The sequence below is a fragment of the Erpetoichthys calabaricus genome, chromosome 4, assembly GCF_900747795.2.
Source record: "Erpetoichthys calabaricus chromosome 4, fErpCal1.3, whole genome shotgun sequence".
Lineage (NCBI taxonomy): Eukaryota > Metazoa > Chordata > Cladistia > Polypteriformes > Polypteridae > Erpetoichthys > Erpetoichthys calabaricus.
Genome location: NC_041397.2, coordinates 189,827,672 through 189,845,864, shown reverse-complemented (window position 1 = coordinate 189,845,864; position 18,193 = coordinate 189,827,672). Strand labels below are relative to the sequence as shown.

At 40.1% G+C, this 18,193-nt stretch overlaps 1 protein-coding gene across 2 annotated transcripts in view; it reads right to left on the bottom strand.

Annotated features, from left to right (window-relative positions):
- Nucleotides 1-18,193, bottom strand: part of grtp1a (growth hormone regulated TBC protein 1a) — a 131,432-nt gene that overhangs the window by 43,991 nt on the left and 69,248 nt on the right. The window lies entirely within an intron of this gene.

Sequence of the window (18,193 nt, the reverse complement as noted above, 5' to 3'; positions counted from 1 at the left end):
CGTGGAGTTTGCATGTTATCCCCGTGTCTGCGTGGGTTTCCTCCGGGCGCTCCGGTTTCCTCCCACAGTCCAAAGACATGCAGGTTAGGTGGATTGGCGATTCTAAATTGGCCCTAGTGTGTGCTTGGTGTGTGGGTGTGTTTGTGTGTGTCCTGCGGTGGGTTGGCACCCTGCCCAGGATTGGTTCCTGCCTTGTGCCCTGTGTTGGCTGGGATTGGCTCCAGCAGACCCCCGTGACCCTGTGTTCGGATTCAGCGGGTTGGAAAATGGATGGATGGATGGATGTATAAACGAAGAAAACAACAGCAGAGAAGCCGCGGATGAAATGTGCCTTATATGGCGTTCGTTTATAACACAGCGAAAAAGATGTGTAAAGACCGCTTCACAAAAAAAACTGCAGAGCGCCTTATCTTCCTTGGCGAAGCAAGGAAAAAGGACGGCCTTATATCTCGTACGTTTATAACACAGCGAAAAAGATGTGTAAAGACTGCTTCACAAAAAAACTGCAGAGCACCTTAGCTTCCTTGGCGAAGCAAGGAAAAAGGACGGCTTTATATCTCGTTCGTTTATAAAACTGTGGATAAGCTTTGAAAAGAATGCCTCCTTGGCGAACTGCAGAGCGCCTTATGTTCCTTAGCGAAGCAAGGAAAAAGGACGGCCTTATATCTCGATCGTTTATAACACAGCGAAAAAGATGTGTAAAGACCGCTTGACGAAAAAACTGCAGAGCGCCTTAGCTTCTTTGGCGAAGCAAGGAAAAAGGACGGCCTTATATATCGCTCGTTTATAACACAGCGAAAAAGATGTGTAAAGACCGCTTCACAAAAAAACTGCAGAGCACCTTAGCTTCCTTGGCGAAGCAAGGAAAAAGGACGGCTTTATATCTCGTTCGTTTATAAAACTGTGGATAAGCTTTGAAAAGAATGCCTCCTTGGCGAAGCAAGGAAAGGAATTCACACACCGCAGCGAAGAACGGCTTTATATGGGCAGGCAGTCAATTACGTGGGAGGCGTGGTGATTTCCGCAGCAGCCGCAGGTAGGCGTGATGATGCAAGACGTAACCGCCTGCTATGGCCGTATACAGTATACGAAAAAAGGTTCCAGTTATGACCATTACGCTTTGAATTTCGAAATGAAACCTGCCTAACTTTTGTAAGTAAGCTGTAAGGAATGAGCCTGCCAAATTTCAGCCTTCCACCTACACGGGAAGTTGGACAATTAGTGATGAGTGAGTCAGTCAGTCAGTGAGTGAATCAGTCAGTGAGGGCTTTGCCTTTTATTATTATAGATTACAGTTATAGACGTGTGTGTTGAAGAAATTAATCCTTTTTTTTTTCTTACTACCCTAAAGGAGACTGTTTAACATCATACCCATGGGTTTTTGTTATTATTGCATTAAGACTTATTATGCTTATCCTGGACCACTTTCTAACACCATCCCCTGGGTTTATTATCTTATTACTTTAAGATTGCTGAACGTTATATTATATATTTTATGCTTATAGTTTGTTAATGATTATATATAATTATAGTTTTTTAATGATTATATTTTAGGCATATAGTATTTAGACTATATTGGCAATAGATATCTCTACTTTTTAATCCTAAAACACTGCTGCGTGGGTGCTTGTTTTGCTTTGGACGTGTTCTATCTCAAGGTATGTCAGAGGACCGAGACTTTGTGAAGTGGGTTCCAGCCTCACGTGGGGAGGCAAAAGGGGTTGGGGGATAAGAGGGGGAGAGAAAGAGAGCAGGCTATATCTAATCTATCCTTTTAATCCTTATAATTATACCAGATAAGACTATAAAATGACATCAAAAACTCAGAATCAATATCTCCATGATGGGACAGTCAACTTTGTGAGATGGAATGTTAAAGGCCTGAATCACGAATTAAAGAGAAAGAAAGTACTCTCTCACCTAACAGGTTTAAATGCTAAAATAGTATTTTTACAGGAGACCCATTTAGTAAGCAAGGATCAGTTCCGTCTGCAAAAGGACTGGACTGGCCAAATGTTCCATTCTAGCTTTACAAAGAAAACTAGAGGGGTGGGAATTCTCATACACAGAACAGTTCCATTTGTAGCATCAGATGTAGTATCTGATCCGGAAGGGAGATATGTGATGGTCATGGGCAACTTATTTAACTGTAAAATGATCTTGATAAATGTTTATGCACCCAATGTCGATGATAAGGAATTCATACAAAACATATTTGCATCCATTCCCAATGTGAACACTCATAAAATTATAATGGCCGGGGACTTTAATTGTGTTTTAAATCCACTCTTAGATAGGACTCCTGTCACAGGGGGGACGACATCTAACACTGCAAAGATAATTACACAGTTTGTAACTTACCACAACTTATCAGACCCCTGGAGGTTTCTAAACCAAAACTCAAGAACATATTCTTTCTACTCACCAGTACATCATTGCAACTCAAGAATAGATTATTTCTTTATAGATAATAATTTCTTGCCTACGATTAAATCTTGCAAGTACGATGCTATTATTATTTCCGACCATGCACCTCTGATCTTGGAGCTAAAATTACTATGCCCCACACACTCACCTCGTAGATGGCATCTTAACCCGCTTCTATTAGCAGACGAGAGCTGTACAGAATTTATATCCAAACAAATCAGTTTCTTTCTAGAGACAAACACATCCTCAGAGGTCTCTGCAGGAATACTCTGGGACACTCTAAAGGCCTTCTTAAGAGGACAGATTATTTCATATCTTTCCCACAGGAATAAATTAGAAACCAAGAAAGTATCAGAACTAAAAAGCGAAATTACTAGAATAGAAGAAGAACATGTCAGGCTTCCAAGCGAGGCTCTACATAGGAAATGGCAGGCTCTACATTCAGAACTCAACCTCCTGACAACTAAAGAATCTGAACAACTAATGTATAAATCCAGACATCATTACTATGAACACAGAGAGAAAGCTAATAAGCTTCTAGCTCAACAAATCCACAAGCAAGAAGTTGGCAATGTAATCCCAGTAATCACCAACACGAACGGAGACAAAATCATTAACCATAAAAATATAATGTACACATTTAGAGACTACTATAAATCCTTATATTCTACTGAGGTCAAAGAAGACAACACACAATCTAATACATTTCTGGATACATTACAGTTACCACAAATAGATACTTTTAATGCAGAGGAACTGGATAAACCTCTGGTGCTATCAGAATTACTAGATGCTATAAAGTCTCTTCAAGGCGGGAAAGCAGCAGGCCCTGATGGCTACCCTGCAGAATTTTATAAGAAATTCTCCGCTCAGCTAGCTCCCCTCCTATTAGCAACATTTACAGAAGCTAGAGACAATCAAATTCTACCTCAAACTTTTCACCAAGCATTAATCACCATCTTCCCTAAACAAAATAAGGACTTATTACAAGGTGCATCATACAGACCAATTTCACTTCTGAATAATGATGTTAAGATACTCTCAAAAATCATAGCTAGAAGGATGGAGAAAGTAATACCACAAGATCAAACTGGATTTATTAAGGGTCGACACTTATCCTCCAATCTTTGATGCCTGTTTAATGTAATATACTCACCAACAAAGTCAAACACCCAAGAAATATTATTATCACTGGATGCAGAAAAAGCATTTGACATGATTGAATGGAAATACCTTTTCACTACATTAGAGAAATTTGGGTTTGGCCCGAACATTTGTGCATGGATCAAACTACTGTATACCAATCCAGAAGCTTCAGTTTGTATTAACAATATTTGTTCAGACTAGTTTAAATTAGAACGTGGTACCAGACAAGGATGCCCCTTGTCACCATTGCTATTTGAAAACACCATTGAACCACTGGCGGTTCACTGTCGAAATGCAGATCAGATAAATGGGATTATCAGAGAAGGACTGGAACAGAAAATTTCTCTATATGAAGATGATATGGTACTGAATATATCTGACCCACAAAATTCTGTGCCTGCAGTCTTAACAACACTTACAGAATTTCAAAAGATCTCTGGTCTCAGAATTAATTTGAATAAAAGTGTACTCTTTCCAGTGAATTCTCAAGCACACAATATTAGATTGGACACCTTCCCTTTTATTATTGCAGATCAGTTTAAATACCTAGGGGTAAACATCACAAGTAAATACAAAGCTCTTTATCAACAAAATTTAGCCGGCTGTATGGAAAAAATTAAGTAAGACTTAATTAAGAATTAACGTTGTTAAGATGAATATACTTCCTAAGCTTCTTTTTTATTTCAAAACATTCCAATATAAATCAATAAATCATTCTTTAAGCAATTAGATTCAACAATAACCTAATTTATTTGGAACTCAAAGCATCCACGTATCAAAAGAGCGACCCTACAAAGACCTAAGGCAGAAGGTGCCATGGCTCTACCTAACTTTCAGTTTTATTACTGGGCAGCAAACATACAAGCTATAAAAACCTGGACACAAATAGATGAACATACACAGGCTTGGTCCGCAATAGAAGTAAAATCCTGCAGTACTTCTTTATATTCCCTGCTTTGTGCCCCAGCAAATGCAAGTTATTGGCAATATACTAATACAGTAATCCCTCGCTATATCGCGCTTCGACTTTCGCGGCTTCACTCTATCGCGGATTTTATATGTAAGCATATTTAAATATATATCATGGATTTTTCGCTGGTTCGCGGATTTCTGCGGACAATGGGTCTTTTAATTTCTGGTACATGCTTCCTCAGTTGGTTTGCCCAGTTGATTTCATACAAGGGACGCTATTGGCAGATGGCTGAGAAGCTACCCAACCAGAGCGCATATTATGTATTAAATAAAACTCCTCAAATATATTGTGAGCACGGGGGCTCTTCACACCCCTAGAGGATACGGCCGCTCCTCAAAAAACGCTGAAAGATTACCTTCACATTGCTCTCTTCTTTGCTGGGCTTACATATGGCTGCTTTATCAAGTGATATGCTTCCTGCATGGTGCTTCGCATACTTTAAGGATCAAACAGCACGTATTGAATTTTGATTTTTACTTTTCTCTCTCTCTCTCTGGCCCTGACATTCTCTGCTCCTGACGGAGGGGGTGTGAGCAGGGGGGCTGTTCGCACACCTAGACGATACGGACGCTCGTCTAAAAATGCTGAAAGATTGCCTTCACGTTGCTCCCTTCTGTGCAGCTGCTTCGTGAAGCGACATGTTTCCCGCACGGTGCTTCGCATACTTAAAAGCTCGAAGGGCACGTATTGATTTTTGCTTGTTTGTTTTTCTCTGTCTCTCTCTCTCTCTCTCTCTCTCTCTCTGACATTCTCTGCTCCTGACGGAGGGGGTGTGAGCTGCTGCCTTTCTTGCAACTGCTTTGTGCGGTGGTGCTTCGCATACTTAAAACCCAAACAGCCCTATTGATTTTTTTTGCTTTTTTTTCTCTCTCTCTCTCTGACATTCTCTGCTCCTGACGCGCACTCCTTTGAAGAGGAAGATATGTTTGCAATCTTTTAATTGTGAGACGGAACTGTCATCTCCGTCTTGTCATGGAGCACATTTTAAACTTTTGAAAAGAGACACATGTTTGTTTGCAGTGTTTGAATAAAGTTCCTGTCTCTCTACAACCTCCTGTGTTTCTGTGCACATCTGTGACCCAAGCATGACAATATAAAAATAACCATATAAACATATGGTTTCTACTTTGCAGATTTTCACCTTTCGTGGGGGGTTCTGGAACGCAACCCCCGCGATCGAGGAGGGATTACTGTAACCCAATTGTGCTTCACTCACTCAGAATATGGAACCAATGTAGAAAGCATTTTAAGATGGAGAAGCTTTTATCTGTGGCACCTCTGCAAGAGAACCACCTCTTTCAACCCTCGCAAACATATGCAGTTTTTAATATCTGGAAAAGATTTGGGATTAAATTGCTCAGAGATCTTTATATAGACAATATCTTTGCATCCCACGAAGAATTACATTCCAAATTTAACTTTCCAGCTACACATTTCTTTCCCTATCTTCAAATTAGGAACTTTATTAAACAGAACCTGCCCGATTTTCCTCATCTTGCACCCTCGTCCACGCTATAAAAAATACTGCTCAATTTCTGGGACTTAGACACCATCTCTGCAATATATAAAATAATTTTACAGTCCCTCCCTTTCAAAGATCCAAGAGAACAATGGGAAAAAGATCTCTTAATCAATATATCAGAAAAGGAGTGGAAAACAGCAATGCAGAGACTTCACTCAAGCTCCATATGCGCAAAGCATACAATTATACAACTCAAAATTATATATGGAGCACATCTGTCTTGCCTAAAACTGTCCAAAATGTTTCCAGGGCAAGATCCAACCTGCGAACACTGCAATCAAGTCCCAGCCTCACTGGGTCACATGTTCTGGTCCTGTACCAAATTAACATCATTTTGGACCAAAATTGTTAAGTGCCTTTCAGACAGCCTTGGTGTCACAATCCCTCCTAACTCATTAACAGCTGTGTTTGGTGTTCTTCTAGATGGTTTTAAAGTGGAGAAGGACAAACAAACTGTAATTGCATTCACTACACTTTTGGCACGCAGACTTATTTTGCTGAACTGGAAGAATCCTAACGCTCCTCTTTTAAGTCAGTAAGTAACTGATATTTTATACTATTTTAAATTGGAAAAAATTAAATATACAGTTAGAGGTTCTGTACATAATTTTTTTAAAAACTGGCAGGATATAATCAATAAAATGTTAGAATAAGCTCTTAAAGCACGGAGGAAGCAATTATCTCCGCATCTCTTTTTCCTCTCCATTCATCTCTACTGGCCTATTAAACTCATCAATTTAGGTGTACAAGCCTTAAGTTTTACTCTGTTTGCCATGCTCTCTCTCTCTGGGATGGGGGTCGACTTGTTTTCTTTTTTTTTTCCAATCCTATTATTTGTAAAAAATTTGTATGAATTATTACAATAAAATTATAAATAAAATTAAAAAAAGAAAGTCATTAATATTCCCACAGATTACTGATAGTGTGTAATATACAAAGACACTGATAATACGTTGACATGACCAAAGAACTGTTGAAGTGATTTTGTGATGGCAGGCATGTTATTAACTATGTGTAAAAGTTCATATTTCTATAATTTCATACATCATTTTAAAATAGAATAATAATAAAATGCTATATTAAGTATACAAACAAAATCTCTTGACTATAACATGAGAAATTTTTAGACTTCTTCATTCGGCTGCTCCTGTTAGTGGTCGCCACAGCGGATCATCTTCTTCCATATCTTTCTGTCCTCTGCATCCTGTTCTGTTACACCCATCACCTGCATGTCCTCTCTCACCACATCCATTAAACTTTCTCTTATTCCTTCCTTTTTTTCTCTTGCCTTGCAGCTCTATCCTTAGAATCCTTCTCCCAATATACTCAGCATCTCTCCTCTGCTCATGTCCAAACCAACGCAATCTCACTTCTCTGACTTTTTCTCCCAACCGTCCAACTTGAGCTGACCCTCTAATGTACTCATTTCTAATCCTATCCATCCTCGTCACACCCAATGCAAATCTTAGCATCTTTAACTCTGCTACCTCCAGCTCTGTCTCCTGCTTTCTGGTCAGAGCCACCATCTCCAACCCAAATAACACAGTCCTGTAGACCTTCCCTATCACTCTTGCTGATATCCGTCTGTCACAAATCACTCCTGACACTCTTCTCCACCCATTCCACCCTGCCTACACTCTCTTTTTCACTTCTCTTCCACAATCCCCATTACTCTGTACTGTTGATCCCAAGTATTTAAACTCATCCACCTTCGCCAACTCAACTCCTTGCATCCTCACCATTCCACTGACCTCCCTCTCATTTACACACATGTATTCTGTCTTGTTCCTACTGACCTTCATTCTTCTCCTCTCTAGAGCATATCTCCACCTCTCCAGGGTCTCCTCAACCTGCTCCCTACTATCGTTACAGATCACACTGTCATCAGCAAACATAATAGTCTACGGGGACTCCTGTCTAATCTCGTCTGTCAACCTGTCCATCACCATTGCAAATAAGAAAGGGCTCAGAGCCGATCCCTGATGTAATCCCACCTCCAACTTGAATGCATCTGTCACTCCTACTGCAGACCTCACCACTGACACACTTCTCTCATACATATCTTGTACAACTACTTACATACTTCTCTGCCACTCCCGCCTTCCACATACAATGCCACAACTCCTTTTGAGGCACCCTGTCATATGCTTTCTCCAGGTTCACAAAGACGCAATGCAACTCCTTCTGGCCTTCTCTATACTTCATCAACACCCTCAGAGCAAACATCACATTTGTGGAGCTCTTTCTTGCCATGAAACTATACTGCTGCTCACTAATCATCACCTCACTTCTTAACCTAGCTTCCACTACTCTTTCCCATAACTTCATGCTGTGGCTCATCAATTTTATCCCCCTTTAGTTACTGCAGTCCTGCACATCCCCCTTATTCTTAAATATTGGCACCAGTACACTTCTTCTCCACTCCTCAGGCATCCTCTCACATTCCAAGATTTCATTAAACAATCTGGTTAAAAACTCCACTTTCATCTCTCCTAAACACCTCCGTGCTTCCACAGGTATGTCATCTGGACTAACAGCTTTTCCATTCTTCATCCTCTTCATAGCTGTCCTTATTCCCTCCTTGCTAATCTGTTACACTTCCTGATTCACTATCTGCACATCATCCAACCTCTTCTTTTTCTCGTTCTCTTCATTCATCAGCCTCTCAAAGTACTCTTTCCATGTGCTCAATGCTCTCTCCTCGCTTGTGAGTACGTTTCCATCTTTATCCTTTATTACCCTAACCTGCGGCACATCTTTCCCATCTCGGCCCCTCTGTCTAGCCAATCGGTACAGGTCCTTTTCTCCCTCCTTAGTTTCCAACCTCTCATACAACTCATCATACGCCTTTTCTTTAGCCTTCACCACCTCTCTCTTCACCTTGCGCCTTATCTCTTTGTACTCTTGTCTACTTTCTGCATCTCTCTGACTATCCCACTTCTTCTTTGCCATCCTCTTCCTCTGTATACTCTCCTGTACTTCCCCATTCCACCACCAGGTTTTCTTTTCCTCCTTCCTCTGTCCAGATGTCCCACCAAGCACCCTTCTTGCTGTCACCCTTACTATATCTGCTGTAGTTTCCCAACTGTCTGGTAATTCTTCACTACCACCCAGTTCGTCTCACCTTCTCAACCTTGCAGTCTTCCTTTTTCAACTTCCACAATTTGATCCTTGGCTCTGCCCTCACTCTCTTCTTCTTCTTGATCTCCAACGCCATCCTACAGACCACCATCCTATGCTGCTTAACTACACTTCCCCTGCCACCACTTTGCAGTCCTCAATCTCCTTCAGATTGACTCCTCTGCATAGGATATACTGTAATCTACCTGTGTGCATCTTCCTCCACTCTTTTATGTCACCCTATGTTCCTCCCTCTTCTTAAAATACGTATTCACCACAGCCATGTCCATCCTTTTGGCAAAATCCACTATCCTCTGACCTTCTTCATTCCTCTCCTTGACACCATACCTACCCATCACCTCCACGTCTCCTCTGTTCCCTTAATCAACATGTCCACTGAAATCCGATACAATCATCACTTTCTATCCCTTATTTCTGTTCATCACTTCTTACAACTCAGTCCAAAAATCTTCTTTCTCACCCATTACACACCCAGCTTGCGGGGCATATTCACTAACAACATTCATAATCACACCTCCAATTTCCAACTTCATAATCATTACTCTGTCTGACACTCTTTTCACTTCCAAAACACTCTTGACATACTGTTCCTTCAGAATAACCCGTACTCCATTTCTCCTCCTATCCACACCATGATAGAACAATTTGAATCCACCTGCAATCCACCTGGCCTTACTCCCCTTCCATTTAGTCTCTTGTATGCACAATATATCAACCTTCCTTCTCTCCATCATATCTGCTAACTCTCTCCCCTTACCAGTCATTCTGCCAACATTCAAAGTTCCTACCCTCAGTTCCACTCTCTTTACCTTCCTCCTCTCCTCCTGCCTCCGGACACGTCTCCCCCCTCTTCTTCTCATTCTTCTTCGGGCAACAGTAGCCAAATTTCTGCCAACACCCTGTTGGCTAACAGTATTGGTGGCGGTTGTTGTTAACCCAGGCCTCGATCAATCCGGTATGGAAATTTGTATTGTTGTCCGCATATTGATTTGGCAAAATTTTACACAAGATGCTCTCCCTGACATAACCCTCCCCATTTATCTGGGTTTGGGGCCAGCATGAAGAAACACACTGGTTTGTGCATCCCCTGTGGCTGGGTTGGGAAATTTTTAAACAATAGTCCAATAAATTATGAACATTAATTCAAATACAAATATCCTGTCTAACATTTCTGTATAATTTTCTTTTACTATGGTTATGATTCCCTACTGTCCTTTAAGTGAAGAAACTCTGATAGGAAGAGATCTGGCAGACCCAAGGTCACAACCCAATCAGAAGACAAGTTTCTAAGGGTCGCCACCTTGCGTGATAGGTGCTCACAGCACAACATCTTCAGGCATGGCTTAACGGTGGTCGCAAAAAGCACATCTCAGTTTCTAATGCAAAGAGGAGAATTTGTGCTGTAGGTTTGACCGGACAAGTGGAAGTAAGAAAGCCATTCCTTAACACTAGAATCCCCGAAGCCTATAAAAAAAACTCGTAATCCAGGGCCACCTTAAATTCCTTCGCACCTCTCCATTAACATCTTTTGTTTTGTAAATGTGTTGATCAGCACAAGCAGCCGTTATATTCTTAAATAAAAGCACACTTGTTTTGTCATACTTGTACCTTTTGTGAAAGTGTTTATTTGATATTTGGACTTTAGTCTTCACACATTATACACTTCATATCAAAATTCTGTCGTTAGTACTATAACATGGAAAAAAGTTTGTGTTTTAGGTATGTGTTCAACAGTTCTTGCATTTCCTGTCATCCTACATTTATATAAGATCGTTGCAGACATGGAACCCACATGAAATGCATGTGTTCCAAATAACGCTATATTATTTACCCTATACAACTCCAGGCACCTCACACCCAGACAAACATGACTTGAGCTGGGGGAACTTTTTGCCTGAGTTGAGCTGCAGTGGTGGTGGTGGTGGTGTGTGTGTGTGTTATGGGTGCAAAGGAATTTAAGGTTGCCTGGAGTTACCTACTTTTTTTGTAGGCTTCATGGATTCTAGTGTTAAAGGACAAAATAGTGCCAGGTAGCCTAGAACAACCAGCAGTGGACTACTGCAGACTGGAAGAAAGTCTTATGGACGGATGAATTCAAATTTGAAATGTTCAGTTCATCACACAGGGTGTTTGTATGCTGTCGAGTTGGTGAAAGAATAGTTCCACACTGTGTGACACCAACTGTCAAACAGAGTAGGAAGTGTGATGTTGTGACTTGCACAGAATCAAAAGGGTTACCATAGTTTGGCTGTTATATCAGCAAGAGATGACTACTTTGACGAATCAAAAATTTTAATAAAATTTTGTACATTTAATGATTCCTTGACTTATTTTTTTATCTGCCATTTTTATTTGTTCTATGCCTTGATTTCATAAAATATTAAGACGTTACACTGTGTACATTTCCGTAAAAACTGAAGTGTTCTAAAACTTTAGACCAGTAGGTCTGGCCAGGTGGCCATAATGGGAGGAGCAGGTAAACAGACTCACCGGTACCAGTTAATTCCCCCACATAAAAGGTGGCAGTACTCCTCAAGGCTGGACCTGCTTAAGGAACCTGCTGGGTGGCACGGGAGTAGGAGTCCGGAAACGCAACACTGTCAGGGTTTTTAGAGACCACCAGAGGCCGCTGCTGGGGGAGGACTGCCCTGGTGTTCATATGACCAAAAAGTGCTTTAGAGGACTTGGACAGGAGACTGGAAGCAGTTCCCCGGACTAGCTTAAAAGAAAGCCTGCTGTCCCACTTAAATCGAGTCAAAGTCATTAGGCAATGGGCAAAACTCTTTTGGAGGAGGAAAGAATTGTGAATGAATTGTTTTGCTGTTAATTGCATGTGGAAGGCACTTTGTTGAACAAAAGTCCATTATTTAAACCTAGAATTGTGTTGGGTATTGTCATGTCTGTGGTTTGGGGTTCAGTGACACCCCCTAGTGGTATAACAAAATATATACTGTATATACTCACATATAAGTCGGGTCTTGAAACCCGAAAAATCGATCATAAAATCAGACCCCGACTTATACAGACGTTCAAAAATGCGACACATTTTTTTTTTACATCTTCTTGCCTCGTCCAAACTCCAAACAAATTTTGTTGTGGCAGCGCAATTACCAATTTCTTTCGCTACTTCAACGACGTTTAAGTTAAAACCAGCTTCATATTTTTTTCTGATCGAACGCTCCATCGTACATAAAGGATGCTCTCACGATAAAGGTGTATGAGGGTTTGAGATACAAAAAACACAAATCAGTTCAAACGTTGCTTTGGCATAGTTCGGGTATTACCGTGTGGTCAGGTAGGCACAATAGAGAGAGAGAGACAGAGAGAGAGAGAGAAAGCTTAAGAGTATGCGCTGATACAGCGCATTGCCATACCTACATTTAAAAAAAAAAAGTGTGCTCCAAGGTTACTTTCTCAGGTGGGTGTTAGCATATCATAATCCCTTGTACCAATAGTGCGAGTTTTCCGCATTCGACTTATACAACCGACATTATAAAATACCAGAAATTATACTGTAAAATCAAGTCCCGACTTATCTGCGGGAGAACTTATCAATGAGTATATACAGTACTGTATATAAGCTCATAGAATCCTTAAAAGACAGAATGACTTTTTCCTGTTCTGATGATACAAAAAAGAAAATCAATATCATAAAAAGATTAAAAAAACCTTACAAGTATACATATGCCTAATTAACAACTAGGATCAAGAATAAGATGGTAATACCAACTCCAAACATTTGTTAGCATTCAGCCACATGACTGGCTATACAAATATATAGAAGACTCAGAAATAAATAAGATTTTTCAAAGCCCTTAGGACTTGAGAAACACTATATTCTGAAGTGCGACTAGTGCTGGGCGGTATACCGGTTCATACCAAAAACCGTTTTTTATTTTTCTTATAGTATGGATTTTTCTTATACCGGAACACGGTTTAAATAGCCTAAACAACGTTCGGAACGTGGCACATTGGGAAACTGTTTAAGGGGGGACCTTTTTCACTGCTGCACCGCTAAACTGGCATGCAACAGAGTACATGCGTTAATGGAGGTATTGAACGGTGAAAATGGACAGAAAACATTCTTAAATGGAAGTTGTAGCAGACGATAAAGTTGAACATGACACAGAATACCTTTTGACGAAAAATGGTGCCGTGTCTGTTGTCTGAAGATACTTTGGTTTTAAAAATTCGGATGTGGACCATTATGTTCAAATGTGTGAATACTGTTTCTATACTACTGGATAATACTGCAAGCCAAGTTGTACTTGTTTTATTTTTTTTTTCAATACTGTGTAATGTATCTGGTTACTGTGTAATAGTGTGATGATGCCGGTCCACTACAGACTCCCTCTTCCCACATGGGAGTCTGTTGAACCAACACCGTCGATAGTTATGACCGAGATGAGCTGAGAAATCTCATTGAAGCCAGGGGATGGTAGAAAGTGCTCAAGTGCTTTTGTTAAAAACAGTCAAAAGTAAAACCAAAAGTGTCCACTGTGTAGTGTTCAGAAAAATACAGTACCCGAATAAATAGCAAATCCATAAAACCAGTGAAACGTGGAGATAAAATCCATAATAAATAAATCCGTTAAAATAAAGGTTAAAATGCAGTCTCTCTCCTCGCCTGATCGCAGCACACCACCTTCTGTCTCCACCCTTCACTGGCATTGCTGGCGGAGCCTTTGCAGCACGAACGGCTCTCTGCCGACCCCTGTCTTGGTTGCTGCCACGCTGCGCTGCCAGACCGTCCGAGGTCGGCACACCTCCCGTCTTCCTTCGCGCTCACTCAGTCGCTCCTCAGATCCATTGGGAGGTCTTACATTTCGCTCACCCCACTCTACATGCTTAGTCAGTGGGGTGAACCTGCCCCTAGATCGCCTCAGCCTGCGCTCCCTCACGGAGCTCCAGCTCGTGCTGCCTTCACCTTCCTGGTGTCTGGATCATCTCCCATGACTGCCTTTTCCCTTCTTTAACCTCCTTGTGTTCTATCTTTTCTTTTCTCCTTCCCCCTATCCTGCCGGCCCATAAATATACGTCTCCGTGAGCTTTATTCACACACCGCAGTAAGCCGATCAAGCAATTGAGAACAATCGGGTGCGACTTGCCCCAATCAACTCATCAACTCTCCGCGGTCATGCAATTGCGCCCACGGAGATGGACACGGCAAACTGGATTTATAAACTGACCTTTTTTTTTTTTTTGAAGCCGCAGACCCGCTATACCACAAATAGTATTATAAATGCAAGTTGCAGTTTTATTATTTATGTATATGGCTTAGTTTGAAGTAAGGTCCATATTAATGCAATTTGCCTTAACTCCTTGAGGGCTGAATATTTTTTCCAAAAAACTCAGTTTTCTGAAAAGCACCCAATGCACTGGTTTTACACATAAATCAACATAAAACGTCTGTTGGTACATGCTGTGGCTGCTATTAGTGCCTGTTCAGCATCTCTGGCAGCAGTGGCTGCTCGATGACCAGCAGGAATGCACGGCAGGCTGGCTACCTCTCTGTCTTCACACAGCAGGTGGGTGACAATGACAGTCGCAATGTGACACAATGTGGTTTGTACCTCTTGTCATCATAAGTGGTGGTCGTCCTAGGCGAATGCTGCTGTAGGTATATCCGCTACACGAACGTGTTTAGCACCACAATTAGCTGGGGACCGATAGACTGATACTGGTACCTCACTTTCGTTTTCCATCTCCAGATCACTTGGATCAAACTCACAGTCTGAAAAAGCGATATGGGATATAATACGTAAAATGTCCATGGAGTATTTTGCTTTGCACATTTGCTTTAGTCTTGCCAGGTGTTGCTGCTGTTTTAGAGGTTGTTTGCTCTTCACTACTCGTGCACAATGTCAAATCAACAAAGATACATAACTTTCCTTCAAGCAAAGAAGAGTAGAACTAAAACATAAGGGTGAGTTTTGTTGCAGTTTACAGCCGATTACCATCCTGTACCCACTAAATTTCGACAAAAGTCAACATCAGCCCTGAAAGAGTTAATGACGGTTCAGTTGGTAAAGATGTCATCACCAAGTTGCACTTGTTTTATTTTATTTTATTTTGGTGAATACTGTGTAATGTACTTGGGCTTGAAGTTTTGAAGTAATAGTATTAGTACTGGAAGTTGCACTATTATTTATTTTGTTATTATTTATTAGTTTAAATATTATGCAGTTTAATGATGGTAAAGTGTTTAAAAAGTCACTTTAACGTGTCAGTGGACAGAGATTGTTAACATTAACAGAAAGTGTAGTTGGTTTTCAAAAAATATTTACTATTTATCCTTTTCTAAGACATGTTCAGTGCAATACAACTTTTGACAAGCACCTCTGGATATTTTACTAAGTCTAAATGCCTCTTTGGATGGTTGACAATATGTTGTCAAATTTTTAGTTTAAGTTGTTTGCAAAATTTGTTCAATAAAAAGGTTCTATATTTTGACTGCAACTGTTATGCAATGTGATTCCTTCTCTTCATTAGTGCCCCCCTCCTTGAAAACTATCACTTTATGGGGCCATGCAAACCTGTATTAATACTTGTGTGCACATTAAAATGTTTTTTTGTACAATGTACAATTCTCATGACAGTGGAATAGGTTCTTCTTAGTTATTACTTAGCAGTAATTGCAGTGGAAAATGTGGTTAATTCATGCTTGGGAAAAAAACACCGTCCAATACCGTGAAACTTGTACAATTTTGAAAAATACCGTGATATAGAATTTTGGTCATACCGCCCAGCACTAAGTGCAACATTCCTTACAACATTCAGGAGGTGCTGTTCTCTGGAGGACTGGCGACGTTTAGCTATATCCTTGAACCTTGAAGTGAATACACTTTTAGAAAGACATGCTGAAGGAGAGTGCAAAGAACTTGGACTTAGGTGTCATAATACAAAAGAAAAACCCAATTCTGATGCTTGAAATTCTACCCACATCCATCTTCATAAAACCATTGTGTAGAACTTGGACTTAGGTGTCATAATACAAAAGAAAAACCCAATTCTGATGCTTGAAATTCTACCCACATCCATCTTCAAAAAACCATTGTGTAAATCCTTGCGATTTTACTCCAAGTCTTTGCTCTTCAGGAGAACATTGATAGGCTAAAGAAATATGTGAATAAACATAGTCTAGTCCAAAAAATAATTGGACTTGACTCAACAAAGGCTCAGTTTAAATATAGATAGATATTTTTAATGATCACAGTGCATATGGAACATGTGATAGTTGACAGGGCATGCTATGGCTTGACTCACTACATTGTTTATACTGGGTTTTCTGAGATGTACCTAATAATGTTACTGCTTATGGCTGTTCTGGATTAATATTACTTCCTTGTGACACAGCACTCTCTGGGTGAGTGGTAGCACTGTGGAAGACTTTATTTCGCCAGGCATAACTAGTGTTATGTAAGATTAAAGTAAAGCAGCACTAATTAAACTCTGTCATCATCTAAGCTGAATTACTCCCATTTACATCTGTGAGTTTCGGTAAGGTATGCTTCTGCACATCACAGCTGAAAAATGCAGCGACTGTACTATTGTTGTAAACTTTTTATTCATCGACTGCACTAATTCGACATGAGTTAACAAGTAAGTATAAGAATGTGATTGAATCTACTACATTGTACAGGCTAATTCATTTTTTTAAATATTTCACCAAACTAGTTCTTTAAATTAAATTGTGTTTTATTTTACTATAATCATTTCGCAAAAAAATCCCAAACTTGTTAATTGAAATGACCTATATACAAAATCAATCTAATATAGTCTAAAAGCATAGAAGATGATCTGTTTAGTTAGGCTCTAACTTGGCCCTACTTTATCCTGCAACACCCCAAAAATTGCTTGGCTTCTGATTCCATTTTAATTTCTGCTTAGAGCAATTATAATTTTTTTAATTAACTGTTCCTGTGTAGGGCTGCACGGTGGTACAGTGGGTAGCACTGCTGCCTCGCAGTTAGGAGACCATGGTTCGCTTCCCAGGTCCTCCCAGTGTGGAGTTTGCATGTTCTCCCCGTGTCTGCGTGGGTATGTGCGCGCTCTGTGGTGGGCTGGCGCCCTGCCCGGGGTTTGTTTCCTGCCTTGCGCCCTGCGTTGGCTGGGACTGGCTCCAGCAGACCCCCGTGACCCTGTAGTTAGGATATAGCGGGTTGGATAATGGATGGTTCCTGTGTAAATCCCAGTCACTGGACACTATAGTCTCACATTTTTAAACATGGAAAAGAAGGAGAAAAGTATAATGAAGTTAAAAAAGAACTTGTCTGAAGTCAATCATTTGATTAAACTGAGAAACCATCACAGAAACTAAGCTCTCTTTCATTTCTGGAGCAAGCTATATACTGATAATGATAAAATGCAGCTTCCTGGAAGGTGATTCATTTTACAATTTTGTATTTCCACTATAGTCTCCAACCACAATATAGTAACACCCATTTTCAAATCTTAAAAGTCCATAATTAAAGTAATGCCATAAATAAATTTGTTTTATGACAGAAAAAAATGTACATGCAAAAATTATTAGAAAAGTTGAAATGCTTAATAATTTCTGATTCTGAATTAAGGATTTGGTGAGTTTCATCATCTTATGTAATAAAAGAATTAATAATATAAAAATTAATGCATTCTTGGTTTCTACAGCTTCTTTATTTACCTCATTATATTACCAATTAAATAAGTTTAACTGGAGTCAATGAAAGTATCTGCCACAACAAAGCAGCTCAGCTGCCTAAAATGAAGATGGAAGCTGCCGTGTGGTTTACAGATCGATGTACAAAGACAGTTTTGTTTCCACGAGGCCTCTTTTTCCATGGCTGTTATTGACCTACTTTTTACATTCATCACATAAGTTTTCTTAGAAATTATAGCACAAGATTGAAACTCTTAAATTAAAAACTACCAACCAGACAGAAAGGGAAAGTGTTTTTAAATATAATAAGGTAAGAAAATATCCACTTTATTAATTTCACAGTGTA